Source organism: Coturnix japonica, chromosome 34 (genome assembly GCF_054131305.1).
Source record: "Coturnix japonica strain WE chromosome 34, WE-NBRP24, whole genome shotgun sequence".
Taxonomy (NCBI): Eukaryota; Metazoa; Chordata; class Aves; order Galliformes; family Phasianidae; genus Coturnix; species Coturnix japonica.
Genome location: NC_140696.1, coordinates 1,665,614 through 1,684,139, shown reverse-complemented (window position 1 = coordinate 1,684,139; position 18,526 = coordinate 1,665,614).

Sequence of the window (18,526 nt, the reverse complement as noted above, 5' to 3'; positions counted from 1 at the left end):
TGTCATCCTCTTGGTCCTCTGAAACTGCAGACACAAACACCTTGCCTGCCAAGTGCAAGGCAGCCAGCTTCTTGTCTCTAGGTAGGCTTTGAGGTAGCAGCAAACTTTACCCACCTCCATGCTGCCATGCTGGTTAACTGTAGATCAGATCACAGACTACAGTCAGACCCAGCACCTTCCCACCTGTACCAAAAGGTCAGTATGAGCCCACAAAGGGTCCCTGCAGCCCCTTCACCACCAGAACTGATGTCTGATTTAAGCATCTGCAATTAGACAGGCTGAGTGCAGGCACAGAAGTCTGAGACACAGACTCATTAATCCTCCAACTCATGTTGGTTCCTTTCCAAAACACATTCTAACAACGGCTGCATCACACACTGCTTACTGGCTCCTCAGCCACACCCCCTAATGAAAGGAATTTAGAAATTCTCTCTTCCCATTTGCTTATAAACACTTTATTAATTTGCCTGATGATACGTTTACAACATTAGTATGCTGTTAATTTTCACCAATGTGTTCTTGAACCATCCATCCATTCTGAGAGACTGAGCTCTTAAAGATCCGACTCCATTTCATTACAGTTTATTATTGTATTTCATTCACTATGTACAGTGCAAATTAAAAAACCTGCAAAGCTTTCCCATCACAGAAATAATTACTGCCTGGTGGCCTAGAAAGCAAAAAAGTAATCTGTGCTAATTGAAACAGTAAAATATGTGCTTCTCAGAATCAGCTTGTTCAAAACACACAGCCCCCTGAATTCGGCTCCTGTGCTCTGGCTTATAAATTCTCCTCCTTTTCTATCTTTCACAGCACTTAAAAACTGGAAGTGCTGGTATTAATTATTTTAAGATTTTTTTTTTTTTTTGGCAGTCATTTCCTCTAATAAAATTCCATTCTCATAGGGAATTATACATCACTTAATTCAACTTTTCCTGTGTTTCTTTCATGAGAGGCAACATGAAAGGAAGATGTCATTCCAGCCTATGCTCCAGCCTTCAGCTCCCTTCTTTTTGAAGGTCACATCAACACGCAACAGCCTTTCTCCTCATCCCACTCACACCGAGCTCTATCCATACAGCCCAGCTGTGCCCCACTGCAGGTTCTCACACCTCCTGCCTGATGCTCTGCTTCACTTTCCCCTTTGCAGTGCAAGAGAATAAACAACTCGTTCCCCCACTCTTCAGCACAGAAGGAATGAGCAAGCAAAGGGCAATGGAATATGATGGCAACACCTTCAGAACTGCAAGGAGAAGAAAAATGTGCCAAGTGTAAGCTGGACCGTGGTGCTCTGATGTTTTGCAACAGGTTTGTGTGGTGCTGTGCTCCCAGCACTGATGTGCCCCTTGCAAGTAAATGATTTTCTAGGAAGATCTGGGGACTACTTTCCTTTTCTTTCCCTGGCAAGAATCAAGCTACTTTTGTAACTGCTTACCTCTCACTTTCTAATATGACAGAGCTGAGCTGCGACCTGGAAAATACATCACCACTTGAAGTGAAGGCAAATAAATGGTGCTTGCAGAAAGAGCTTATTAGCATGGTGCACCACTTTCTAATAGTCACAAGAGGCAATACATTGTAAGTACTTCAAGAGAAGCACAAAACGTTTCCTGGAGGTGTTCAAACAGAACTCCAGCTGGGTATACTCTGGGTGTGTGGGTAAGAGCAGACTGTCTGCCTTTCAGAGACGGAGGGTCAGCTCGTTCTCCCATTCATCATAGAATCATTCCAGTTTGTAAAGACATCCATGATCATTCAGTCCAACTGCCTTGTTACCACCAGTACTGTCCACTAAGCCATGTCCCTAAATATCCCACTTACCCTATCCTTAAACACCTCCTGGTGACTCCACCACCTCCCTGGGCAGCCTGTGCCAATGACCACTCTTTCAGACAATAAACTCTTCAAAATATCCAACCTGAAGCTAAAGAAGAACCAGAGGGACAGTGTAGAACAGCAGTGACTAGAGCATGGGAGTAAGGCTCGTGAAATCAGAAACCTAACTCTTTCCTGCTCTAATTTAGGGCCTCACTCATTTATCTCACTCCCTCCTTCCACTTTAGGACACAGTTCAAATGCTTTGGGAAGGGCCTGCCCCTTACTCTGTTGCACCAGTGTTCCACATGACAAAGATTGTGGCTGCTACTGAAACACAACTTCTAAATGATGTTTAGAAGAAATGCCCTGAGCCTGAACTCTTGGAGTCCCCTCCCAAGCATCCTGAGAGGGTTGTGGAATTCAGCAGGAGTGATGTCTCAAACCACATGAGCAACCACTTTGTCAGTCACGTTTCTTGCAAGCACTTACGTTCTGTACTAACCATGAGTACTGGCCTCTAAAGAGAACTCTATCCATTGCCAGGTTCAGAACTAAACAGCAAAATACTTGTTGTTGTGATGCTGCCTCATACATCAACAGTAGGAAAGGAGGAAGTTCTGAGTTCTCATCCCCAGTGTTTACTTCTATATAAATATGGTTCTAATTGCAGTATCAGCTTCAAAGCCCAAAGGCCTTTATCTCCTGAGAATGCTTTGAAACCATCGTGCTTTGAAAACAGGCACATTCCATCAGAAAAGCCAAAGCCACAAACCATCATTCACATCTCTGGGTGGCTTTTGTATAAAAACAAACGTTTTGGAGATGCGATGTTTGCATTGCTCCTCTGGAGGAGATGCTAAGGCACATACTCTCATTCTGTGTATAAACTATCCAGCTTTTCCACAAATATTGTTCTTTTGAGGGTTTGAAAGTTCTTCCGGCTTCCCAAATCTGTTTGTTTGGCTCAGCCTTCCCTCCTCACTGTCTTAAAGCAGACAAGATAGATACCCTAGCAAGGAATCACATGCTTCTTATCCATCTCAGCCACACAACCCATTTTTTTTTTTACACTTTCCCTCAATGTTTTACATACGTAGCATTTGGAAAACCCCAAATCTTTGCCTACAAAAGGCAAAGTACAAAGAGCAGTGACTCTGGTGGTCCCCCCAGCTCCAACAGGGTACCCAAGAGAGCAGAAGTGTGGAAAGCAAAGTGTCAGATTTTATAGGTTCTGAGTATAAACTAATAAGAACTGGATTTTCAACAGCTCAGACTTCAGGAAGATTTGAATATCTTGATACAAAGTTAATTAAGCATTTTTAAAAGTCCCATCAGAGCTTGGAAAATATCATCCATAAATCACTCTGATGCCTCACCGGCCTTTAGGGCAGCAGCACTGAGAGAATCAATCGATTAAAAATACAGGAGGAGGATTCAAGATTATTCAGAAAAAAAATTATTCAAAGCTTTGATCACTAAAGAATGTTTATCTGCCAATTGAAATCCCCATTCTGAAGATACACATGTAGCTAAAGGGCTGAGCTTCTGCTTCTCCCCGTGCTATGGAGTCCAACACACAGCTTCTCATCTCCAAATCTGATGTATTTCCATGGTTCTCCTCAAAGATAATTCACAGCTCACCTTGAGATGCTTCAGACTTCAATCTGAATGGCTCACAAGGAGGAATGATCTGTTACAATCAGTATAAAACAGGAATGTGGTAGCAGGAGATTCTTGCAATCAAAAAAAGATATCAAAGCCTAACTAACAGCAAAAAGGTGATGCTACACATCTGTCCTGTTCAATCCCTGTCCCACATCATCACAGTGTCAGCTCTGCCCCATTGAGCGACCCAGCCCTGATGTGCACTCATTTCTCCCAGTATCCATACAGCACTGTGTGATGGGCACTGTGTGCGCTGAACCCAGGGCACGAGGAGAGCACAGGGCAGTGCTGACCAGTGATGGCCAGTAAGCGGTGTGCACTGTGATGCACTGGCTAAACACAGTTCTACGAGCAGGAAGAAATACGCCCTTCACAATGACACCTTATTCACATAGTCACTTTTTGGCAGCACATACATTTGTGAGAAACCATGTTCAAGGATGAAGCACAGGAAGAGTAACATTTCGCCCAACATCTCTGACCAACACTGTGAGACCTCATTGAGAGCTGCAGCCACTGCCACCAAACCACAGTGATGTGTTATTCACAACGACAGGGTCAAAGACCCCAATAGTTTGATGGCTTCATTGCTCTCTCTCCCTCTCTCTTTTTAATGTTTTAATGAGAAATACTAAAGATTAATATAAATTCTGTTACTTATATACATTAACTATATTATTTATTTAATGAGGACTGCTTCAAAAGTAATGCCTCCTGTTTTGTGATGTCAGCTCACCACATCAGAGGCGGATGGTGGTGGCACAGCAGTACAGGTGGAACCTTCCCACCAATATCCCGTTCTATGTTGTTGCCATGTGACAGATGGCAGCAGAGGGGCAGACTGACACAGCGGTGTCTGACATGGAAGTGTGGATGAAGCAAAGGTGTGGAGTTGAATTCCTCCACGCAGAAAAAATATCACCCACTGTCATGAATCCTCACTATCTGAAGGTTTCAGATGACCAAAGAGTGGATGTGAGCACAATGAGCAGGAGATGGTGCATTTCAGCAGTGGTGACAGTGATTGACCTGTCAGCCTGACCTCGGTACCAGTGTAAGTTATGGAACAAATCATCTTGGGTGAGATCACACGGTACATGCATGGAATCCAGGGGATCAGACCCAGCCAGCACTGGTTCATGAAGGGCGGGTTGTGCTTGACCAACCTCATCTCCTACGACTGGGTGACCAGACTGGTAGATGAGGGTAAGGCAGTTGATGTAGTCTACCTAGACTTCAGCAAAGCCTTTGGCACGGTCCCTCACAGTATTCTCCTGGGGAAACTGGCTGCCCATGGCCTGGACAGGTACACCTTTCTTTGGGTAAGGAACTGTCTGGAGGGCTGTGCCCAACAGGTAGTGGTTAATGGAGTTAAGTCCAGCTCTGACCTGTTACTACAAGTGGTGTCCCCCAGGGGTCGGTACTGAGGCCCATCTTGTTTAATGTCTTTATTGATGACCTAGATGAGGGGATTGAGTGTACCCTCAGTAAGTTTGCAGATGACACCAAGTTGGGAGGTGGTGTTGATCTGCCTGAGGGTAGGGAGATCCTTCAGAGGGATCTGGATAGGCTGGAGAGCTGGGCTGAGGTGGATGATCCAACAAGGCCAAGTTCTGGGTCCTGCACTTTGGCCATAAAAACCCTATGCAGTGCTATAGGTATATATATACATAGTCAGTGAATCTGCACTAACTGTCCTTAGTGGCGGTTCTGCCCTTCCCCTATACTGCCCCTGTGGCTCTCACTCTGAGCAGCCCAGTGCCAACACAGGGCTGCCATTGGAGCAGTGATAAGGTGACGGCTGGGTCAAGGAGCAGCAGCCTGGGTGGGCGAATCACTGCAGCCCACTGACCAACTCATCTCTCCCAAATGGAAGCACGCACGCTGAGTTTCTTCCAAAGATGTGTTTTGCCTTTTTTTTCCCCTCTGATTTCCCATTAGCCTGTCGGCAAAGCCATTACATCCTTGGATAGTGAAATGAAATTCTCTGACTGAGCCACTGCAAAGGGATGCTCAATTAAAGTGCGGTTTGGTGCATTTGCATGCAAATGATGTAAACAGTTCAGGGAGGAGACATTGCTAAACACTGTACTTTAAGTAAGATCAGTGACTGCCCTCACTAGACCCCTCATTTACAGCCTAATTTCCTATTGCTCCAAATTAACCAAGTAGGAAGAATAGCACTCCTCTTGCCACACCATGTAGGTTTTGTCTTCTCAGGATTTAAAAAAGACTAAAAATGCTTAACAGGATTTGAATACTCATTGTCTCCCTCCAAAAGCTCCTGCTGAGTCCACCAGAGGCCTAGATGCCCACTTGTGTAGCTCAGGAAATGGGCAGGGCTGACTGCTCTGAACCAGCAAGAAGGTGGTAGCTGCAGTTGGGAGAGCTCATTTTTGAGTGAAATGATTTTTATTCCAGAATGAACCATCATTTTCCTGACCATTACTTATCAAAGTCTTGAGACTTGTGATGGTACAAGCATAAAATCTGCTGAGTTTTTTACTTGTTTCACAAATGGGTCATCCAGAGATTTCAGAGTCAAAGTGACCCAAGATGGATATCAGCATTTTTTGCCATTGGTTGTGCTTTTCTTTGTGCATGGGGTCAAGATGAGTATCCTAACATTCCTGAATGTGTGTTACAAATCTTCTCTTGACAGCTAAGTGTTGGCTTATTGGCTTTCCTGCTTTATGAATGTTCACTGGCAGCAGCATCCCAGACAAGACCATGGTGTCCAGAAGCAAAGGACACCAGCTTCACTGTCATAAAAATGTTTACAGGAACATATATAAAATCATTGGATGGGAACATTTAAGTTTGTTCCAATTAGCATGAGTGCTCATACAAAATTTATGTCATTCCCAATATTTTCAAGGCAGAGACAGCACTTAAAGACTGCTAAAATGTTCTTGTTGTGTGTCACTTCAGATCCAGCATTCACCATCCATTGGCATAGCATCTGATTTTAGGGACATGTCTCCTTTGATTTTTCCTGGGCTCCCAGTGATGTGGGGCTGTTTGGCCCCACCACCACCATGTAGAAGCCTGTGCAATCTCACAGCATGATGCTTCCCGTTATCTCTTGGTTCCACAAACAACTCCTGGGCTGACCTTTCAGGAAGAATTGACCCATGACAAGCAGGAATGACATAACTAATCTAATCTTCTGGAAACAATATTTGCTTGGCTTGAGCTCCCCGGGTGGTTCTGATATGAAGCAGGGGGAAGGGTGGAGGAGATGTATAGGGAGGGAGGCGAGAGCTGTCAAGGAAAGAGCGTCACAATCTCCTTCTAGACACAAACTTTTCCTACCAAGGCAGAAGAACAATGAGCCCCAAGAAGAAATAGTATTCGTTTAAACTGTGACAAGCCCACTGCTGTTTCTTTTCTTTCTTTCCTTTCTTGAAGCCAAAATAAATAAATGGCAAGCAAAAAGCTACATTTCTGCAAAATTAAGATACTAACAGTTTGGTGGATTTTGTACCCCCTGCCCATTAGATAGTTCCTTTTACAGCCCAACAGCTAGAAACAACTCCATACTAGGAGCTTATGCATGAAGCAGAGCAGAGCAGGAATCTAGTGCTGATGCTCCCTGTGACCCCTTAGCAAACTTAGTCTTTTCCTGCATCCCTTGGGCAGCAATGCTGTGAGGGGTCTGGAGCTCAGTGGGGTCTTATGAGGAGCGGCTGAGGGAGCTGGGGTTGTTCAGGGTGAAGAGGAGCTCAGGGGAGAGCATATGGCCCTCTACAACGCCCTGACAGGAGGTTGTGGTGAGTTGGAGGTTGACCTCTTCTCCTGAGTTAACAGCGATACAATGAGAGGGACTGGTCTCAAGTTTCACCGGGAGGGTGTCAGTTTGGACTATAGGAAAAACATATTCAAAAGATTGGCACAGGCTGCCCAGGGAGGTGGTGGAGTCACTGACCATGGAGGTGTTCAAGAAACATAGAGATGTGGCACTGAGGGACACGGTCAATGGGCAGTATTGATAGTAGGTGGGTGGTCGGACTGGGTGATCTTAGAGGTCTTTTCCCTAATCTGATTGTAGCCTTATTTTCTTCACTGAAGTGAAAAAAATTAGGCAACATACCAAACCTCTCTGAAAATATTTGTACCATTGAAGTCACTGAGAAATCCAGTGTCTGTGGAGTTGGGACTTCACCCAAAGAGCTATACGGACTCAATGCCCTGGCACAGTGATAGCTCATGCAGTCCAGAAGGAGAATAAACAGGCTTAGTTCTCTGGAGAGAGACCAGCCACAGATGTTTCCATTTCAAATAAAATCAAACTGCAAAGGCAGGAAACAAAGAAAAAAAAGAGCAAAGAAAACAGTTCCCAGGCAGCAGAAAGAAGGACCCAATCTTTTACCTGTAACAGACACTGGTCATGAGATCTGCACCCAGACTGCAATTATCAGCTCAGGGCAGCTCCTTCCACCTGCTGTGGCAAAGCAGGTGATGCTGAGAGTCTCGTGGCTGTGCAGAGAGCTCCCCCAGATCCTGTTTGCTTTGTGCAGATAGAAATCTTCCTGCTGGGTATGGAGCCCACTGAGCTGAGCCCTGCACAGCTTCTGGGCAGCAGCCTGCCAGCCATCCCCTCCCTCTCCCTAAAGTTTAGGAAGGAAAGGACTTCCTGCTCCTCTGAGGATCTCTCTCCTTCTCTTTGCAGTCTTTTGTGTTTTTCAGACATGAAATGACAAAGGGTGACTCGCTCCTGCTAAGGCACAAAGTACCTAATACCAAAACCCACACAACAGCAGAACTGGTGGCTGTAGAGATGGCATCAGGCCAGTCAAAACGCTGTGTCTTCAATTTGACACTTGCATGCATCAAGGCTGGGGCCACAGTCAACTTTGGTAGGAACAGAGCCTTTGTTTGGGTTTCTTGTCCGGCTATAATTGCATAAATAACAGTGTTGAAAAGCTACATTTTCTTCAGTAAACACTGCAGTTCAGGGTATCATTTGTGTGGCCAGCGCCATATGTATCCCATCCTTACTTACAGACACCTTGGCACAGACCCATCCTCTATACAAACAGCTTAATTGGGAGACCCTGAAGCCAGAGACTGACCACCAGCACCCAATGGCCAAGCCCATGTGCACTTAGTGTGAATTATCCCTCACTGGGCTTTGCAACCATCACAGGGAAGACAAGATTTCTTTTCTTTTTTTTTCAGGGCATAATCTCTTTTAGCGTTGATAAATATTTAATCAATACTAAATGTGAAGGCAAAAATAAACAAGCAGTCAATGCCTGGCCACTGAATAGTGCCAGAATTCAAAAGAGCAGAGCCGAGGCAGTAGCATGGAGTCAGAGGCGCAGGGAGCAGCCGGTAATCACAGATAAAAACTTTGCCTGCTTTCCAGCTGGTATCTGTTTGCTCACAAAGCAGTGCTCTGATTGCTGCAGCATCCCGATAGGCGCCATGACCAGGGTGTGTGTAGAAAGAAGCTGGAGCCATGGGGGATGTGGCAGCAGGCAGAAGTCAGACTCAGCTATACAGACATGGAAGAGAACATTGCAGGGAAGAAGATTCTGAGTTGAATCTGGATCTCCATAGCTGCTTGTCACAGTTGCTGATGTTCCATTTAACTGAATGAATCAAAAGGAGACAATCTCTGGTTGTAATTGAGCCTCACTTTTAGATACCCATGCACACCACGAAAGGTTGTCCCCACAAGAAGTGGATACCAGCATAGAGACACAACTTTTCTGCTCCACCACTTCTGGAAGCTGGGAAGTTTTTCTGGGAGCCCACTTAGCTCACTTGTTGTCTGATTCCTTTTCTTGCCTGTAATACTTCCTAAATATGGCATTTAAGTCACTCATGAAGGGGGATGAAGGATAAAAAGGACCTTCTTTATGATTTGCAAAGACTCTTGCCACAGGGAAGAGGCACTGCACTGTTACAGCCAAGCAGTAAAAGCTTCTTCCTGCTCGTTATCATCATCTTTAGGACTAAGTTATTTCCATTAGTACTGAGAAAGAATAATAAAGTTGCACTATGGTATGTAATGCAGGAAAACTGTCAGCCCAAGGAAATGAATAGAGCCTGGCACCCCTCCCTGTCTCAGTGCAGTCATCCCTACACACAGCCCCTGTCTCATACTCACCCTGTCTCGCTCCCTCCTTCCTTTGTTACCAATCACTTCTCTTGCAATTAAGAGTAGAGAAAAAATGCCCTTTAGGGCTCAGTCCTCTTCTTCAGCCAGTTATAGTGTATGCAACATGCTGACCTTGTTTGAAAATCAGAGGGGATATTCTCATGCCTTAATGACTGTTCTGGTCTATAGAAGAAGAGCAGAAAAGCTTTCACCACCCAGGAGCAGCAGTGTGTGTCCTTCCAAGAGGAACACTGGTAACATGGCTGCAGAATGAGCAGCTGTCACCAGAAGCTGCACTCCTGCACACTCTTACCCAGTGTGATGCTATTTTCAGCACTATAAGGGGAACAGGCAAGGTCATCATAGAATTACATCATAGAACCATAGAATAGCTCAGGTTGGAGCAGAAGTCAAAGCCCACCCAGTGCCACCCCCAGCCATGGGCAGGGCTGCCCCCACCAGCTCCGGCTGCCCAAGGTTCCATCCCACCTGGCCTTGAGTGCCTGCAGGGATGGGGCACCCACAGCTCTCTGGGCAGCAGTGCCAGCGCCTCACCACCCTCTGCTTGAGGGTGCACTCCATCCCACTGTCTATGTCGTTGATAGAGATGCTAAAGAGCACCGGTCCCAATACGGACCCCTGGGATACACCCCTCATCTCCAGCCTCCACCTGGACATGGAGCCATTGACAACAGCCCTCTGCCTGCAACCATTCAACCAATTCCTTACCCACCGTATAGTCCAGCCTTCAGGTAATTTGGTGTCAAGATCAGAGAAGATGAACTTTGTTAATGACAGGGATAGGGAACCTTCATCACATCAGAGAAAACATAGCAGCAAGAGTGAGATTATGATTGAGTTAAATGGTAGTTAGAGTTTTAAATGTAATTAAAGATTAAGGGATCAGAAGATATGCACATAACAAGATCTGCACACCGTGATAAGATGCCCTTTTCTTGACTCAATATGAGAAAATTAAACACAAAAACAAACTTTAAAGGATAAATAATATTAAAGATGGTCAGTCTTGAGAATCTCAAAACCGCAGTGTAATGCGGATCTTCTGACCTTCTGATCAGTGTAATAAGAAAGAAAGATGACATGTGGAGGGAAGATGGATTGCGGGGTTCAGCCTGCTGTTAGCTCATCCTGCAGAGCCTATGGGGAATGGCTTTTTGTTCTGTGAGGCTATGACTGGTTTCTCTGCTATTCCTTTGCGGCCACACATTGAAAAGGTACCATGCACAAAGAACATTTGTTATCATTTTAGCTTGCTATCAAAGGGAATAGCTCTGAAAGAAGTGGATGCTCTTTTAGACCAGAATAGAATATTTCCAAAGAGCCCTATTACCACGAACTGGGACAGCTTTTTTATGGAAATGCTGCTTACTCACTGTTGAGCCACATGGAGAACATGCACCTAATGTGTCCCTTGAAAATCCAGGAGAGAATTTCCTCCTTCCTTCCCAGGAGCAGCTCCCAAATGCCTTTCATGCCCCAGCTGGGGCAATGGGAGGCTTTGTACAGAATGGTGCATTTCTGGACTCGCTGGGCTGGGGTGAGAGCTGTCCTTTATGTTCTTTTTTCCTTATGTGGAGTAATTAATTAGAATGGAGTGACCTAGTTCATGAAGCATTCCCTTATTCCAGGTGCAGGAATTGTTTCCAGTGGGCTGACTGCGGCTGGCAGATGAATTCTGATGATAAACAAAGTACCCCAGCCCTTGGATCTCACTGTCACTTTGGTTTCTATTTTCTTTTATTTTCTATTTTTAAGCTCTTGTGAAGCTCCAGACTAACAGTGATATTAAGACATAGAAAATCCACTGCTGGAGATTTTACCAAAGTAGAAAAGTCAATCCCCAAATTTCCCTGGAACGCTCTTTATTTTCACACAGCAGTGCAGAACTCATGTGTCTAAACTGTGAACTTTGGTGCCTTATGTAGTCCATAAGTTAATCTAAATAAGTGCTTTCTCCTCCCTGCTGATGACACACAGAGCCCAGATCCTGTATCTTAAATAATTCCTGTGTTACATGGAAGCCCATGAGTGAGGCAGGCACTCAGCTGTACCATACTGGCACAACCAGAGCACCTGTCAGTGTGCACCCTGCAAAGGAAAGCTAATGGGGCTTCATGGAGACCTTTCTTCTCATGAGGCAGACTCAGACATTTCCTTCTACTTGTCTGAGGTTACGACCCATGCAATCACTGCATCTCCTTTGACACATGGTTACTCATTAAGTGGCAATAACTCCATCCGTGCACCTGCAGCCTTAACTCTGACATCTTTGTTGTTGTTCAGTCCAGCATAAACAATAAAAATAACAAAGGAAGAGATCTTGTTGTTAGCAGGCATGGGAAGAAAGTAAGTCAGCAGTTCCTGAGCTGTAGAATTGCATAAGCAGGACACCATGAACTGCTCACTACTCCTTTTCTCCTCCTTTTTTTTTTTCCTCCCAAGGAAAAAAATCATTAATTCTGTAAGAGTCACAAGTTAATTGCAGATAAATTGATAGCTTGCACAAGAGCTGGAGTTCAAGATTAATTAAATTTGAGTCATCCTGATGAAAAAAAATCCAAAGCTGCTGTTGTATCTGTGTGGATCATAGAATCATAGAATTGTCAAGTTAGGAAAAGACATCTAAGATCACCCAATCCAACCGCTCACCTACCACCAGAACTGCCTGCTGACCATGTCCCTCAGTGCCACATCTCCATGGTACTGGAACACTTCCAGGGACGGTGACTCCACCACCTCCATGGGCAGCCTCTACTAATGACCACTCTTTTGATGAAGGAGTTTTTCCTAATATCCAACCTGAACCTCCCATGGCACAACTTGAGGCCGTCACCTCTTGTCCTATCACTGTTACTCAGGAGAAGAGGCCAACCCCCACCTCACCACAGTCTCCTGTCAGAGAGTTGTAGAGAGCAGTGAGGTCTCCCCCGAGCTCCTCTTCTCCAGACTGAATAATCCCAGCACCCTCATCCACTCCCCATAAGACCCCATTGTGCTCCAGACCCCTCACAGCTCTGCTGCCCTTCTCTGTGGGACACAATTAAGTAAGCAATACTGGTTGCAGGTGAACCATTGGACTAGATGATCTTAGAGTTTTTTTTCCAACCTTAATGATCCTATGACTGTATGATTCTATTCTATTCCATAAGCAGGGGGAGTAGCGTGGCTCTAGCAGTTTGCTCTTGCTCCCTCTGACATCTTCTTCCTTCTTTCCCTCTCTAAGCAACAAGCTGCAAACAACTGTGCACAAGGCACCACACAATGAGGCCACGGTAAGACTTCAATATGGAGCAACAGTTTGTAAAAATTCAATAATAGAGCTGTCAAGCCTGCTTTGTACATTCAAATGATGTGCAGAACAAATGCTTTTAATCTTTAAAGGTCATGCTGAATGCAATGTTCCCTGGACCCTTTCACATCCCTTCTGACACATCACCCCCCACCTCAGGCCTCTGGAGATGTTTGCTGTGCCATGGCTAAGCTGGATGCTCAGTACAGAACAGAGGAAGGGGCTTGTTTTGTCTTAGTTTAAATATTTAGACACCATTTGCATCTTATTAACATGCTCATTGCAGTTTGTTACAAAAACACATACACAGAGCCTGCAATGGCTTTGTTAAAGTGTCATATCCAATACAATGGAGGTGTGATGTGACAGCTCATCTTCTCTCACCTCAGAATTGAAACGTTTATGTGAGAGAAGGATGTTTTCACCTGTTGTGTAGAGTCTTCTCCATCTCTCAGGAGGAAAGGATATTTCTTTGGAAAATTCTCCCAGGGATCAAAACGTTGAGATGGAGACCCAGACATTCAAAGTCAAGTCCTCACCAAAACACAAACAAAAAAGCACCAGATGGCATAAGCACACTGAACTGCAATGCAGATACACTGACCTATATGGATGCTTTGCCACTGCAACACCTCCACATATGAAATGGTTTACACCTGAAAAGTGTCTCATCCCAGTACTGAGCATTGCCAAAGGCACCCAACTAAAAACTCACCTGAGCACCTCCTCCTGTCCAGCTGCCCCAGCATGAGCTGTACTCAGCTCAGAGCTCTACACTGACAGTCACCCTGGCACACCTGGTATGAAGAAAACAGTTATTTTACTGCTCTCGGAATCACAGCACCTGGGAACGAACACAGCCCTCCCAGACACACAGAAATAGTGTCACTTAGCATATCCTGATTATCATCTTATGTTTTATTTATATTTCTCCTTGCATCTCGACTTATGAAGTATAAAGACAATCTCACGTTATTCCAAAATATCCCCCAATATATACATGCAAAAGGAATATACTTGCATACTTTAGCTGAATTTGATAACAAAAAAACTTTGATGGGAAAAAGAATCATTATGAAGTATAGACAGCACTAAGAGCAACTGCCTGCATTGACAACAACAGCATCTCTGCACTGTGGGAAACCAGCACAGCTTCTCATATCTGCTCAAAACTTGCTGGTAGCACCAACAGAAAGGTGGAAAAGCTGAAATCATCTTCTGTGGGTGCCAGGAGCTTTTCAGCCCAGTTTTCTCCTTGGTGATATGGCAATCTCCCTTTCCAACCCTATTCATCTGTTCCATAGACTTCAGGTGCAAACTGGGCTGGCTAGGGGAAATAAACTTAAAATTGTTATATACACTTCAAAAAACAGGAGACAAAGGGACTTGTTATCTTCAAAATCATCTCTAGAGTTTAACTATCTTTAATGTTTGAAAAGGAAAACTGAAAAGGAAAAAAGAATATGTATGAGAGACCTATGGATGGCAAAAAAAAATGATTAAAAAGTGTCCATTGAAGTGTGCCCAAATCGGAGAACAATCTGCCAAGCATCAGGAAGAGAGCAGGGGCCATGGTTCATCCCAGACACAAAACATTCCCACTCCCTGCCTCTCACAAAGGGCCTGAGAAGTAATAAGGCATTTTCTCAGTTTGGAGAATGGTTTCCAACACAATACACTTCTATAATAGATGGAAGATATAAAGCTAATCAAACAAGACATATTCATAGAAATCAAACCTGAGGAAGCTGCTACCTTGGCAGACTTTTCTATTGATAATTTCTTGACCTTTCTTCTTGCAGAGCATTCTGCTCCCTCACATTCACTTTCAACAGACTGCACTCTTGTTTTGGAGCATTGCATTTGGCTTTGGTATGGTTTCAGCAGTGGGAACAAACAAGGGGAGAGCTTTGTTGTGAGGCTGAGATCACCACTGGGGGACAACAAAGGGTGAAGTGGCTCTCACAGAATGTCTGCAGCAAGCACTCCCTGAGCCCTGTGCTTTATAAAGGATCTGTCTTCCTTCAGGTGAATCAAAACTTGAAAGAAGGAGCTGGTGCTCAGCGGCTTGCAGACTGGTTGTGTTAATTTATATGCACTCAGGATACCCTGGTGGAGCAAGATCCTCAGCCTGTGGAAACTGGCACAACTCTGCAGAAAGTCTGTTCTGAAAGCTCTTGTTCTAATGGCTGTAATTAGAGAACATTCACACCAGGGGAGGTTCTGGCCAAATCTGGTCTCATTTTCAATGCAAGCAAGCTCCCAGAATGATAGAATGGCTCAGGTTGGAGGGGACCTCAAAGCCCACCCAGTGCCACCCCCAGCCATGGACACCCCCCCAGCTCAGGCTGCCCAGGGCCCCATCCCACCTGGCCTTGAGTGCCTGCAGGGATGGGGCACCCACAGCTCTCTGAGCAGCAGTGCCAGACATGTCACTGCCCACACATCTAACTGATATCTCCCCTCTTGTAGTTGGGAAGCCCAACTCCCTCAGCCTGTCTTCACAGCAGAGGTGCTCCAGCCCTCTGAGCATCCTCACGCCCTCCTCTGGACCCGCTCCAGCAGCTCCACATCCCTCCTGTCCTGGGGGCCCCAGGCCTGTGCACAGCACTGCAGGTGGGGCCTTCCAGGGGCAGAGCAGAGGGGCACAACCCCCTCCCTCTCCTCTCCCTGCTGCCACCCCTCTGTTGCTGCAGCCCAGGGGACTCTTGTCATATTTTCTACTGCAGTTTGGGAAGTGGCTGAAGAGAAGACACCACCTCAAAGAAGCAGGACGGGGAAGAAAAGTGCAAGTCCAGAAAGCATGGATGGAGCCACATTTGAAAGGAGCAGAACCTGCTGGAGAAACAGATAACACATGAGGAGGATGCTGAAGGATGCCTGAAAAGGCACAGTCCATTTTGTGGCTGTGCTTTGTTTCCTTACATGAAGTGTTTGCCACTGAGTGCAAAGTACAAGAAACCAGATGTCTCAGCACCTGAATCCACAGTGGTGTCAGGGCCTGTATTTTGGAGAGGAGTTGGGAAGGAATTGAGAGCTCAAGCATCAGAGTGATGGCCATTGAGGATGGGAAGCCTGTGCCTTGCCTTGGGCTGTGACATTGAATTTCAACTTTTTTGGTGCTCCTCATTTTGGCTCAGTAAACTAACTCACTTTTAATGGCAGAGTTAATTGCTTAATTGTGGAAGCGACTTTTTGCATCTATTAAGCAATATCCTTTATGAAAAAAGAATCTGTTTGTTGGAAAGCATGTACCCTATGCTTCACACAGCAGGTGTTAACTTGTTTTGTGTGAAGAGGTAGATAGCTCCTTAAGTACCTAGGTATGCATTAGAAGCTTGTTTTTATTTGACTGTTGCCTTTCAGTGCTGGATTTGACAGATGTTCCTTAGTCAAGGCAAACACACCCCTCCCTGATGCTCAGAAGAGCTGCTTCTCATGCTTATTAATTACTCTGCAACAACTCTGCAGAGTAGGGCGGTGTTTTATCCCCATTTCACAGCCCAGATACAAAGGTGCTTGACCTTCAGCAAGCCTCGACTCTGCTCTGACAAAGGGCTTTGGGGACCCATGACACTAGGCTGCTGTTCAGCATCCCTGCACCTGCATGGGAGAAGCACCAACACTGAGCTTTGCTTCCTGGTACCACTCCATCCCTCAGCTCCCAGGATGAAAAGCAATCAGGACGGGCCCTGCAGCCCTCACTCCAGTACTGGAATCCATCCTAGCGGCCATGGCTAATGCAGAGTAAATTCCCTATAAATAATCAAAGGGGAAGAATCATTAGCCAACCATCCTGTAATAATAATTCTAAATGAATGTGTAATTTATAGAGAGAATAATTATGAGACAAGGCCCTTTAACCATAATGAATGTGCTCAAATAATGGCAACACCTGCAGGTTCAATCCTGCCTTGGGGAAGCCTGTGTTTTCCTCCCAGTATGACAAGTTTTCAGGCAACAAAGGCAAATGCAGCAGGGCTGACTGCAAAGCCACCAGGGCACAGAGGGCAGGAAATGGCTGTAGCTCAAGCCCAGCTCCAAGAGAGCAGCACTGAGCTCTGAGCACTGCAAAAAGGTCAGGCCCTCCACCCTGTGTAGCAAATTGAGAGGCAACTGGCATTAGCTTGAAGCCTGAAGCCTGGTCTCCATGGCAGAGGGGGGATTTCAGCCTGCAGGGCAGTGAGCTGAGCACACTGAACAGAGACATAGAATGGCTTAAGCTGGAGCTTAGAGATCTAGATCAAGAGATCTAGATTCAAGACATGAATCAAGACATGGGGCTTCAGGCCCCCCAGCTCAGGCTGCCCAGGGCCCCATCCCACCTGGCCTTGAGTGCCTGCAGGGATGGGGCACCCACATACACACAGAATCACACAGAATCACACAGAATTACCCGGGTTGGAAGGGACCTCAAGGATCATGTAGTTCCAACCCCCCTGCCTGGCAGGGCCACCAAACATACACATTTACTAGATCAGGTTGCCCAGGGCCCTGTCCAACCTGGTCTTGAACACCTCCAAGGACGGGGCATCCACAACCTCACTGGGCAGCCTGTTCCAGGACCTAACCACCCTTCTAGTAAAGAACTTTCCCCTAACATCCAACCTAAATCTTCCCTCCTTCAACTTAAAACCATTTCCCTTAGTCCTGCTATTATCAGCCCTTTCGAAGAGTTTACTCCCCTCCTGGGAGTAAGTTCCCTTCAGGTACTGAAAGGCTGCAATGAGGTCACCCCGCAACCTTCTCTTCTCTAGGCTGAACAAACCCAACTCCCTCAGCCTGTCCTCATAATCTCTCTCTGTGCAGCCTGTGCATCTCATCAGCTGCACAGCCCAGGTTGCATAGGGACACACTGGGGTACTTCTGGAGTAACAGATGCCAAATGTCATTCAGAGATGGGATGCAGAAAAGAGAGACCGAGTGTTCAGAAGCATACAGCTTGCCAGCATCTTTTACAAGCATGTTCAAGATGCAGGTTATATGATTTCCCTTCCTTTGTTTGCCTCTGCTGCATACTGACAGGAAGCCCTGACCATGGCCAGAGTGGCTTATTCGGGCACATCAGCAGCTCTTGCACCAGTCTCAAAGACTGCCTAATGGAACCTGATGGAGCAGGTGAAGTAAGGAGCAGAGGACCTCTGTCTCATGCAGCAGCTGTTGGGTTGCTGCTCATCCTGGCAAGCAGCTTGCCTTAAATACTACTGACTTAATCTTCCATTTTGGAGCTACTTCTTACTAATAGCCTGACTCGCAGTGTGGCCAGGCTGGAGTACTGCAAGTCCCAGGGGATGTGCCAGGCTCAGGCAGACCTTCAGCATCCAATCTGCCAGGAAGTTTGTCTTTCTCTATCTTCAGTCGCACGTTTCTTCCCTTTTGCTCCCAATGGAGAGCAAGGCTGAGTCCAAGCATAACATCAGGCCTTCCTAGATAATAAACAGGTCTGAGAAATCTCACAGCAGCAGGGGGCAGCTCATCCCAGAGACATCTGGGAACTGAAGGCAGAGGACAATTCAGTGGTTGTAACAACACCACTAAGTGCTGTCAGAGCTGCCATGCAACAGGGACTGTGCAGTGAGAGCTGATTCCTACTCATCTACAGCTACAGTGCAGACTTGAGACTG